Genomic DNA, 12,243 nt, shown 5'->3' with positions numbered 1-12,243 from the left:
GGTTGTCTTTTTATTATTGAGTTGTAAGTGTCTTTTATATATTATGGACACTACTCCCTTAGCAGATACATGAGGTAAAACGAGTTAACATAAATAAATGAGCTATTATATATATTTTTTCTAAACAGATTTTTTTTTTAAAGTTCATTTACTTATTTCGAGAGAGAGGACGAGTCGGGGAGAGGGACAGAGAGAGAGGGAGAGAGAGAATCCCAAGCAGGCTCTGCACTGTCAGCATAGAACCCCTTGCGGGGCTCGATCTCAAAAACTGTGAAATCATGACCTGAGCTGAAATAAAGAGTCAGACATGTAACCTACTGAGCCACCCAGGCACCCCTTGCCATTATATTTAAGAATGCTGCAAAACCAAGTCATGAAGGTTTTTTCCTATGTATTCTTCCAGAGTTTTATAGCTGTAGCTCTTATATGTAACTGTTTGATCTACTTAGAGTTAATTTTTATGTATGCTGTGAGATAAGAATCTAAATTTATCTTTTAGGACCTGGCAATTGTTCAAGCTAAGGTTCAAGCTAATTATTCAAGCTAACGATAATTGTTCAATCATTTGCTAAGAAGACTGTATTGTGCGTTACATTGTGCTTCCTGATCCCTGCCCACCCAACTCATATGTTGCCATCTTAACCCCCAGTACCTCAGAATGTGGCTGTATTCAATGGTCATTGAAGATGTCATTAGTTAAGATGAGGTCATCCTGAAATAGGGTGAACCCTTGACCCACTGCAACTGGTGTCCTTCTAACAAGAGGAAATTTGGACGCAGACACACACACAAGGAGACACCATGTAAAGATGAAGACAAGGATTGGAGTGATGCTTCTACAAGCCAAAGAACCCAAAGATTGTCCTTAAATCCCCAGAAGCTAAGCAAGAGGCATGGGACAATTCCTCCCTCATGGCCTCAGAAGGAGCTGACCCTGATGACGTCTTGATTTTAGACTTCCAGCCTCTAGAACTGTGAGAAAAGGAGTATCTGTTGGTGAAGCCACCCACTCTGTGATATTTTGTTACAGTGGCCCTAGCAAACGGATGCAGACTGGCCGTCCGATTTTTAACCTAAAATTCTAATCTTAGCCCAAACTTAATCAAGGGAAAAGGTTGAGAGTTTTGTTTGTTTGTTTGTTTGTTTGTTTTGACATTCAAAGACTCAGAAAGTTTATGTGCAGTACACCATTTCTTAGGAAGTTACTTTAGGGTATACTATAGTAGGGGTACCTGGGTGGCTCAGTCAGTTGAGCGTCCGACTTTGGCTCAGGTCATGATCTCGCGGTTTGTGAGTTAGGGCCCCGCGTCGGGCTCAGAGCCTGGAGACTGCTTCGGATTCTGTGCCTCGCTCTCTCTCTGCTCCTCCCCCACTCACACTCTGTCTCTCTCTCAAAAATAAATAAACATTAAAAAAAATAAAGATAGGGTATACTGTAGTAAAATGAGGAAGAAACTAAGAAGAAGAAGAAATGTGATCTAGAAAGTGTGGAGCTAGAAGAAGAGAAAGAAAAGAAGACCCAGCCGTGTAGCGGGTCCATAGAGCAGTTGATCTGGATGATAGCAGGAGTATGGAGGGCCTCAGGAGGGATCCCAGAGATTTGTTTGTGCTTTTGTTGCTGGGAACATGCGGCTTTATTTATTTACTTATTTTATTTATTTATTTTGAGAGAGAGAGAGAGAGAGAACACAAGCAGGGGTGGGACAGAGAGAGGGAGAGAATTTCAAGAAGGCTCCCTGTTGTCACAATACAGAGCTAGAACTCATGAACCATGAGAATATGACCTGAGCCAAAATCAAGTGTTGGATGCTTAACCCACTAAGCCACCCAGGCACCCCAGAAAAATGGAGCTTTACGCCAAAAATGTCAATAAACCCACAGGGAACTTGTATTCATTTTCTAGGGCTGTCGTAATAACAAAGTACCAGAGACTGAGTGGTTTAAGTAAAAAAATTTTTTTTCTTACAGTTCTGGAGGTTTGAAGCCTAAAATCAAGGCATCAGCTGAGTTGATTTCTTTTGAAAGCCCCTCTTTAGCTTGTAGATGGTCTTGTGTGCGTGTCTGTGTCCCAGTCTCTTCTTCTTATAGGGACATTGGTTATATTGGACTAGAGCCCATCCATATTACCTCATTTTACCTTAATTAGCTCTTTAAAGTCCTTATTTTCAAATCGTCACATTCTTTTTTTTTTTTTAATTGTTTTTAATGTTTATTTTTGAGACAGAGACAGACAGAGCATGAACAGGGGAGGGTCAGAGAGAGAGGGAGACATAGAATCTGAAGCAGGCTCCAGGCTCTGAGCTGTCAGCACAGAGTCCAATGCGGGGCTCGAACTCACGAACCGTGAGATCATGACCTGAGCTGAAGCCGGACGCTCAATCAACTGAGCCACCCAGGCACCCCTCAAATAGTCACATTCTTAAGAAGGGAGTAGGATGGGAGTAGGGGACACAATTCAACCCATAACCAAATTGAAGAAAACAGTACAGATCCAGTGGTCTAGTTTTTCAGCCATCTTTCTTTTCCTTTTTTTAAAGTGTATTTATTTTTGAGGTGGGGGGGAAGGAAGGGGAGAGAGAAAGGGAGACAGAGAATCTCAAGCAGACTCCAAGCTGTCAGCACAGAGCCTGACATGGGGCTCAGACTCACAAACTGTGAGATCATTGCCTGAGTTGACACCAAGAGTCAGACGCTTAACCAAATGAGCCACCCAGGCACCCCTCAGTTGTCTCTCTTCACAGCAAGAAACACTGAAATTTTCCCTCCTCCTCCAAGTATGGCAGTGATTGTTTACATGGTGGGGATGACAGGTGGCAGGCAAGTTTCTCCCGGATTTCTCTCCCAGAGGGACTCCACCTCACAAGAGTGGGTTCGGGCTTCCCATGTTCCAGTTAATTGTGAATACAGATCTTTCAGTTTACTCCTACAAGTCTGTTGATATTCCCTGTGGTATATAGTATTGGCATCAATGGAACTCAGTTGGGAGATTAAATCAGTTGATTTCAGCATCAAGGCAACAACAGGAAGTGTGAGCCCCATGTGGGATGGGATATGTGTGCCGTCTCTAAAGGAACAGCCTCTTCTCACATCACCCAACTTTTGCAACATGAGTATGCTGGCCCACTGGTGTATGTCTATTTTCAGTGGAAAGTTGGAAATCTGGACTTTTATGTAGGGTTTCCCCAATTCTAAATGTGATCAGCACATTCAAATTCAAAACACTGCAGAACCGATGCCTTCTGAGCCAAACTAAACATTTCTACAGGTGGAATTTGACTAGTGCGTAGTCTTGGCACGGACTCCACCTAGCCCTCGCCTAAACACCTCGTACCTATTTCATCATTGGCTGTTCTGTTCTACAAAGTCCATTCAGGCACGAGGCCACTGCTTTATTGAAGCACCATGGGAGGGCAGGTTTGGCCAAGGTCACAACACTAGTTAAGGTCACAAAGCTAGTTGGTAGGAAAGTTGGCCTAGAAGGTAGGTCTTCTGACTCCTTGGTCACTGCTTTTGCCAACACATTCTATTATTTTCTGGTTGACTTCTGGTAGATTGACCTAGAGTTATTCCCTAACCTTTTCTTTCTCCTTTAATCATTCCATTTGTATCAGCATCTGGCCTTTTTGTGAGTTTAGATTCCTCTGAGACTGTGTACGATCAGTCTAGCGGACAGTCTTACATGGCCCTGAAATGAAAACTTCTTGATTTTCAACCTGATAAATCACAGAGATTTCATGAAACTTCTGGTCTCTTTGACAACCTCATTCTCAATGATAACTGGTGGGAAAATTATAGTGATTGATTAAGAACTGGTTATTCAAGGCGCCTGGTGGCTCAGTCAGTTGAACGTCTGACTTCGGCTCAGGCCATGATCTCACGGTTTGTGAGTTTGAACCCCACCATCTGGCTCTCTGTTATCAGTGCAGAGTCCACTTTGGATCCTCTGTGCCCCCCTCTCTCTGTCCCTCCCTGCTCACTTTCACGCTCAAAAATAAATAAACATTAAAATTAAAAAAATAAAAATAAAAGAAAGAACTGACTATTCAAAATGTTATTTTATTATTAGGCTATTAAAATGTGATTACTTAAAAAGAAAATTTCTTTTTTTTATTAAAAATGTTTATTTGTTTCTGAGAGAGAGAGAGAGAGCTCAAGAGTGAGCAGGGGAGGAGCAGAGAGAGAGAGGGGGGTCCCAAGGATACAAAGTGGGCTCTGTGCTGACAGCAGAGGATACAATATGGGGCTGGAACTCACAAACCATGAGATTGTGACCTGAGGCAAAGTCGGATGCTCAACCTACTGAGCCACCTAGACACCCCCAAAAAGAAAATTTCTTGGTTAGAATCTAATTGAGAAAAAGAAAGTCACATGAATGCATCATATTTCCTTTTTGAAACATAAAACATTTTGTTTAAGTAAAACTTCAGCTCTTGCCATGAGAAGAAAATAAAGCTATTTCAGATGACACCTAGAAATTTACAGATTGTTATAAATATACAACTTGCATTTATTAAGTGTAATGTGTGCTGGGGTGCCTGGGTGGCTCAGTTGGTTAGGCGACCGGCTTTGGCTCAGATCATGATCTCTCGGTTCGTGGTTTTGAGCCCCATGTTGTGCTCTGTGCTGATAGCTCAGAGCCTGGAACCTCTTTGGATTCTGTCTCTCTCTCTCTCAAAAATAAATATACATTAAAAAAAATTTTTAAAGTGTAATGTGTGCTTACTATTGTATAAACAAATTCTCTTTTTTTCTAATTTTTTAAAATGTTTATTTTTGAGAGAGAGAGACACAGAGCACAAGCAGGGGAGGGGCAGAGAGAGAGAGGAAGGCACAGAATCTGAAGCAGGCTCCAGGCTCTGAGCTGCTATCACAGAGCCTGATGCAGGGCTCGAACCCATGAGATCATGACCTGAGCCGAAGTCGGACGCTTAACCAACTGAGCCACCCTGGAGCCCCAGTATATAAGCAAATTCGCAAATTCTTAATGACTTATATTCTTCTGTAAAAGACTAGGTAAAATACAATTCTGTCTCATTTTGATGCAAGACATTAAATTATAGTAATTCAAAATATTTTCAGTAAGGCATGCCCCATGAATATCTTTGGTCAACAGTTTTGGAAAATTGATCTTAAAGTTGTATGCACTGTATCAGGTTGCTCATTTGGCAAGAAGTTCTAGGGTCATTTTAACTTAACCTTTGCATGTACCCTCACCTTTACAGCCCTTAGTTTGTCAGGGCTATGACTATTTGAACCTCATCTAGAAGCTCATAACACTATCTTTAGGACTAATGTCATCCCTAAGTAGGATATATTAAAGCGTATTAGACAATCTGTCTAGAATTCAGCAGAACCTTCCTCATCTCGCTAATAGTCCAGCTTTGACCTTATCTCCAGTTCTAATATTTAGGCATTTATCTTTTCTCTCATATGTATTTTTTTTCTATAACACATAGTATGACATAGTAGACATTCATGAAAAAAAGTGCTCAATTATCTCAAAGTGAACACAATTACCACCACCTGGGTAAGAAATAGAACATTAACAATGCCTCAGAAGCCCTGTGTTCCCTGCCCTGTCTGCTACCCTCTTCCCAAAGTTGACACTAGTCTGCCTTCTAATGCCTGGTTTGGAACTAGTATCATACGGTATGTATTCGTTCATGACTGGCTTCTTAACGCTCTACATTGTGTTTATGAGATCCAAGAAAGTTACATATAGCAGGAATTCGTTCTTTTTCATTGTATAAAATGCCATTGTACAAATGTACCGTGATTTATTTTGCTTATCTACTAATGTTGCACGTTTTATCCTACATTTTTGCTCTTGTGAGTAATGCTGTTCTGGACATTCTTGTACATATCTTTTAGAGTACAGATGCATGCATTTCTGTTGAGTATACATGTAGAAGTCAAGCTGTGGGGTCATAGAGTATTTGTATATGCTCAATGTTAGTAGGTGATGCCAACATTTTCCAACTTGCACCCACTTACACTCACAGTGTAGGCGATTTCTCATTTGTTCTTAGCCTCACCAAAGATGTGTCTTTTATATTTTATTTCTTGGGAATGTTGTGCTCTCTCATTGCCATTATAATTTGTATTGCCCCAGTGATCGATGAATTTGGGTCCCTTTTCAAATGTGTGTTGGCAATTAAATTATTCTCTTATAAAGTGTTGATTCAAGTCTCTCGTCCACTATGTGGCAATGAGAAAGAATGAAATATGGCCCTTTGTAGCAACGTGGATGGAACTGGAGAGTGTGATGCTAAGTGAAATAAGCCATACAGAGAAAGACAGATACCATATGTGTTCACTCTTATGTGGATCCTGAGAAACTTAACAGGAACCCATGGGGGAGTGGAAGGAAAAAAAAAAAGAGAGAGGTTAGAGTGAGAGAGAGCCAAAGCATAAGAGACTCTTAAAAACTGAGAACAAACTGAGGGTGGATGGGGGGGGAGGGTGGGTGATGGGTATTGAGGAGGGCACCTTTTGGGATGAGCACTGGGTGTTGTATGGAAACCAATTTGACAATAAATTTCATATATTTAAAAAGAAAGAAAGAAAGAAAAAGTCGCTCGTCCATTTTTCTATTAAATTCTCTGTTTTTACTAATTTGTAGGAGTTCTATATATATAATGGATAGAAATATTGAGTCAATTATATTGGTTGCAAATATTCTTTCCTACTTTTTGGTTTGCCTTTTCATGGCAAATGAAAACACCATCCTAATGGCGTTTTGTTGAAAAGCAGAAAGTTAATGAAGCTTAATTTTTCTGTCACTTTCTTTATTGAGACTGCTTTTCATTTCCTTTTAAAGAAAGATTTTCCTATCCCAAGGTTTGAATTTTTTCCTATGCTATCTTCTAGAAGCTTTATTGCTTTATTTGTCATAGAACTATAATCAATCTGGAATTAATTTTTGTGATGTGAGGTATGGACAAGTTATATATATTTTTTCTGTATGGCTATCTAAGTGACCTAGCACCATTTATTGGAAAGATTGAGCTTTCCCTGTTGCTGCCTCTGTGTGTGTGTGTGCATGTGCGTGTGTGTGTGTGTGTGTGTGTGTGTGTGTTTAAAGACTACTATTGTATGTGCAAATGTTTTCTTGAAAGATGCTCTGCGACTTGATCATTATAACCGACCACGAGTAGACGCAAACACATTTGAAGTTTTATTTTTAAATTACAATGAGTTATATTTCATAACCTGAGGAAAAAAAGCTGAGAATAAAAGGAGGCAGATAGGGTTAAAGAAGCCAGAAATGGGAGGAGAAGGAAACACATATAAGAGATTCCAGCAATGAGGAATTGAGTCAGAGCCCTCACAAATCTGTTCTAAGAAAATTAAAAAGGAGAATATATGGTCTACATGAAAGCCTAGGTCATGGTGGCAGGAAGAATTTTCCAAGTTTGAACTCACCCATATCTCAAAAGTGGTGGGGTGCGTGGCAGTAATTTAAGTACAGTTTAAATGTGAGACTGAACGAAGAATCCATAGGTCTCTAGAAGAGACTGGATGGAGGCTTCCCCTAGTTGTGAATTACTGAAGGAAGTGAGTTTAACAATACGTAATGAGATGGGAATGCAAGCTGGTGCAGCCACTCTGGAAAACAGTATGGAGGTTCCTCAAAAAACTAAAAATAGAACTACCCTACGACCCAGCAATTGCACTACTAGGCATTTATCCACGGGATACAGGTGTGCTGTTTCGAAGGGACACATGCGCCCCCATGTTTATAGCAGCACTATCGACAATAGCCAAAGTATGGAAAGAGCTCAAATGTCCACCGATGGATGAATGGATTAAGAAGATGTGGTATATATATACAATGGAGTATTACTAGGAAATCAAAAAGAATGAAATCTTGCCATTTGCAACTACATGGATGGAACTGGAGGGTATCATGCTAAGTGAAATTAGTCAGTCAGACCAATTAGTCAGAGAAAGACAAAAATCAGATGATGTCACTCATATGAGGACTTTAAGAGACAAAACAGATGAACATAAGGGAAGGAAGCAAAAATAATATAAAAACAGGGAGGGGGACGAAACATAAGAGACTCTTAAATATGGAGAACAAACTAGGTAGGGTTCCTGGAGGGGTAGTGGGAGGGGGGATGGGCTAAATGGGTAAAGGGCACTAAGGAATCTACTCCTGAAATCATTGTTGCACCATATGCTAACTAATTTGGATGTAAATTAAAAAGAATAAAAAATAAGACAAGTTAATAAAAAAAACAATACACAATGAGGGTGGTTTAGGTTTGAACAAAATGATTCATTGTTGAGTAATTGTACTATGCTCTCTCTTACCTCCTGTGCAATTCCTCCCTTAAGAACTAAGGAGAAATTGTTACTATCAGAGACTTAAAGATTCCAGAAGCTTACACTTGGGAAGAAAACAGAAAGACACTGAAGAGGGAGAGTACCAAGAGCTTCCCTTGATGCTTTTCACTTTCAGAAAGGGAAGTTTCAGTTTCTGCCTGTGGTTGGTGATCACGTAGAGACAAGGAAGAAGTTGGCGAAAAGGCACACATAGGAATGGGTCAGGGAGGTGGTACTGGGCTCAGAGTTGAGGGTGAGAGAGCTCTGGCTTTTATTTCATCGCAGACAACAGCCGTTATCATGTGAAAGACCTATTTCAGTTTATTAGGAGTAATCTTTTTCTCAGGGCATTTACAGCCATCTGATTTACTCATGAAGATTATTTGGTGGCATATATGTGACTGGCTATTACTGGAGATTTAAGGTTGGGGGGGGAGAAAAGACTATGGCTTTTGGTGTTCCTACTGAAAAGGTGTTTCCAGGCCATGATAAATGGTACTTGACTTGAGATGCTCTAAAATATTCTCAGTGTTAAGCCAGGGAAACTGCAGTGTAAGCATAAAGTACTAAACACATGATCTCAGGCTGCTCAGGCTCCGAGTTAATAGTTGAACCATTTTGTATGTGAATTATTGGAACGATGAGCCACTTGAGAGCTTGTATCATGTATGCAATCTGATCTCTGGAGTATCCAGTACAGTGGTCTGGGTATATGGGACTTAATAAAGGCTTTTTGATTGATTGCAACTAAAATCTTCAGGAAAATTCTGTAATGTTCACTGGAGCCGAGCTATACTGAATTGAAGATAGTCGGGTGAAAGAACACTAAAAAATAACAAAGTGCTGGAAAATGTTGTCTCCTCTGTGGTTACAATAATCATCTCAAAGCAGACCCACAAAGAAGAGGACCTAATAACAGCTTCTCATTTCAACAGTCCAAATCTGTATGTTTTCAGTTTGTACAACTCCCAGAGCCTAGCCTTTTTTGAAGTAATGTAAAAATCACCCTAGGATCTCACATAGCTCTAAAAACCTCTAAATTCTAGAGAGAAAACTCCTGCTTACTTTTTCAGCTCCTGAAATCCACATCCTTTATCTTTCTGTCATCTTCGATGGTTCAGCATTATCCTGTCAAACCAGTTTCTGTGTTACTAGCCACTGTGCCTCTTGGTGAAGTACTTCAGCTTCTTGGGAGCACTGCCAATCCTGTTGTAAGGAGCAGGAAATGACCAGAAAATAGTTTTTCGAGAGTGGACAGTATCACTAATACGTCGAAGATATTTTCTCAGTCCTTCCAAATGAGGGTTTAACCTCTCCTTACACTTGTTGATATTCTATCACTAGGAATTCTGGGTCTCCATGAAAAACTTTGCTGCTGACCAGTGTTTTTCTACCATCCCTTATCCCCCAAATGTCGTTGATGTACGCGGGTAAGCTGTCTACTCTGGGGTACGTGCATGTAATTCTGGGAAACAGTTATACCTAAAGCCATCTTTAGATCTTAGAAAGTGCTTTGAAGATTTGCTTTGATTTTATGACCTGTTGGATCTTCTCACATCAGTTCAGTACAACAAATATAATTGAATTCTCCCATATGTGTGACATTAACCCAAATGCTGAGGATACAAAGATAAGTATTTCCTTTGTCAAAGGGGTAAACATCTGATGCGACGGCCGTCAACTCTAGAGCATTCACCTCACTTGGGGAGCCTTAAAACTTATTAATACATGGGAAGCCACATCCAGAATCTTCTAAAATAGGTCTTGGGTGGGTCCTGGGCATCAAAATATTAAAAAACTCCCCAGGTGATCTTAACATACAGTACAGAACAACCAATCTAATAGGTGAGCTAATAAAAGTTAACATTTATTAAGGACAGCTTTATGCGAGGCATTATTCTGTTCTCATATTTTATATTATTTAGTTATTCTAATAACCCAGTAAGATAAACGTATCATTACCTCCATTTTTTAAAGAGAATGGCTCCATTGATTTATTATTATTATTTGTAATATTTGTTTATTTTTGAGAGAGAGAGAGAGACAGAGCGTGAGCATGGCAGGGGCCGAGGGAGAGGGAGACACAGAATCTGAAGCAGGTTCCAGGCTCAGAGCTGTCAGCACAGAGCCCGACGCAGGGCTCGAACCCACAGACCACAAGATCATGACCTGAGCTGAAGTCGGATGCTTAACCGACTGAGCCACCCAGGTGCCCCTGTTTATTATTTTTTTTAGGTAAGCTTTATATCCAACATGGGGCTTGAACTCACAACCTCAAGATTAAGAGTCACATGCTTTAGGCTGAGCCAGTCAGGCACCCCTAGTTAACTCCATTTTATGGATAAGGAAATGATTCAGGGTAAAGCTTAATGACATATCTAAGGCCACACAGTTAGTATGTGGGAGAATGAAAAATGAATGCCACGATCTGCTCTGGAGCCTGTGTTTCTGCATGTACTGCCTCAAGTTACCTGCCTGACAGTGATTTAACTTGATAAGCTTTTTAGTGGTGCCAGTTTGTAAAATGTACTGAGAGAAGAGAGCTCAGAGTTGTTGATTCTGACCATGATTGAGGAGGCTGGAGAATATTTTACAGTGAAGGAACTATCTGAACTTAACCTTAAATGATGAATAGGATTTATAGGCAGAGAAGACAGTTGAAACAGAAGAGAAATTCTCTGCAAAGGCATTCAAAATTTATGCATGGAATATTCCAGAAATATGTTCTGTCTTTTGAGTTGGGTTCTGCAGTCACTTTAAACCCGTCTTTGAATGATCTATCCTCAGTACCCCAGCCTACCTAAAAAGTATTCTTTTCCTCAGTGCTTTTAACACTCATTTTATATTTCAAGATATAAAGATCTATTTTAACATATTTAAACATCTTGAACCAAAATGAATAAGAGTACAAGTAGAAGCACTTGGGCGTTGTGTTGGTCAGGTCACTGAAGCGCATGACTTTTGTTCTCAGTATGCTTCTCAACACTCTCTACAGTGTTGATAAAGTGGGGTATGTTCTACCATAGCTAAAATAGCATCTTCCTAACTGGAACTATAAGTTATCATTATTTCAGCTGAGTCATAATGACAAAAATGTTTATTTTTATTTATATTTATAAAAGTATTTATAAATACTTTATAATACAATATATACACTTTATATACTATATATATACAATATGTAATATATAGTATTACTATATAATACTTTATAAATACAAAAATGTTAATGTTTATTTCCATACTCATCCTTATTAGATAGCCTTTTGCTCTTGGAATGTTGTATTTATGAAATGGGTGATAAATGGAACTGGATGATATACACCAGATTCTGAGGCTGAGAGACCTCCATGAAGGTTTCGTATAGGCTGCATCTGTCTGTGAAGTGATAGATTAATACTGCTTTCCTGATAAATCAAAGTCCCAGAGGTAAGGCATGGGTAGGCCTGCCCTAGGCATGCTGACAGCATAAAAACTAGAATTCTGAAGTAACTAAATCATGCAGCAATAAATTCCTAAGGTAATACAGTGTATCCTTGCAGGGGCTGATGTGGCCTCCAAGGCCTAACGTGGTATAAATGACCATGAACTTGTGTTCTGGGTTCCTCTGACATAGCCAAGTCCTCACTGAAGGCTGTATCGATCAACTCTATTACCACTAAACTTGGTGTTATGGACTGAATTGTGTCTGCCTTCCCCTGCCCCAATTCACATGTGGAAGCCTTAACCCCCAGTGTGACGGGTATTCAGAGATAGGGCTTTTGGGAGATAATTAGGTTTAGGTGAGTTCATGAGTGTGGGGCCCTCTTGATGGGATTATTGCCCTTGAAAGAAGAGACACCAGAGAGCTTGTTTTCTTTCTCTCTGCCATGTGAGAAAACATTGAGAAGGTGGTTGTCTGCAAGCTAGGTA

The sequence above is a fragment of the Panthera uncia genome (genome assembly GCF_023721935.1).
Source record: "Panthera uncia isolate 11264 chromosome B2 unlocalized genomic scaffold, Puncia_PCG_1.0 HiC_scaffold_24, whole genome shotgun sequence".
NCBI classification, from domain to species: domain Eukaryota; kingdom Metazoa; phylum Chordata; class Mammalia; order Carnivora; family Felidae; genus Panthera; species Panthera uncia.
The sequence above is the reverse complement of the archived record's forward strand: the minus strand, read 5'-3'. Positions refer to the sequence as shown.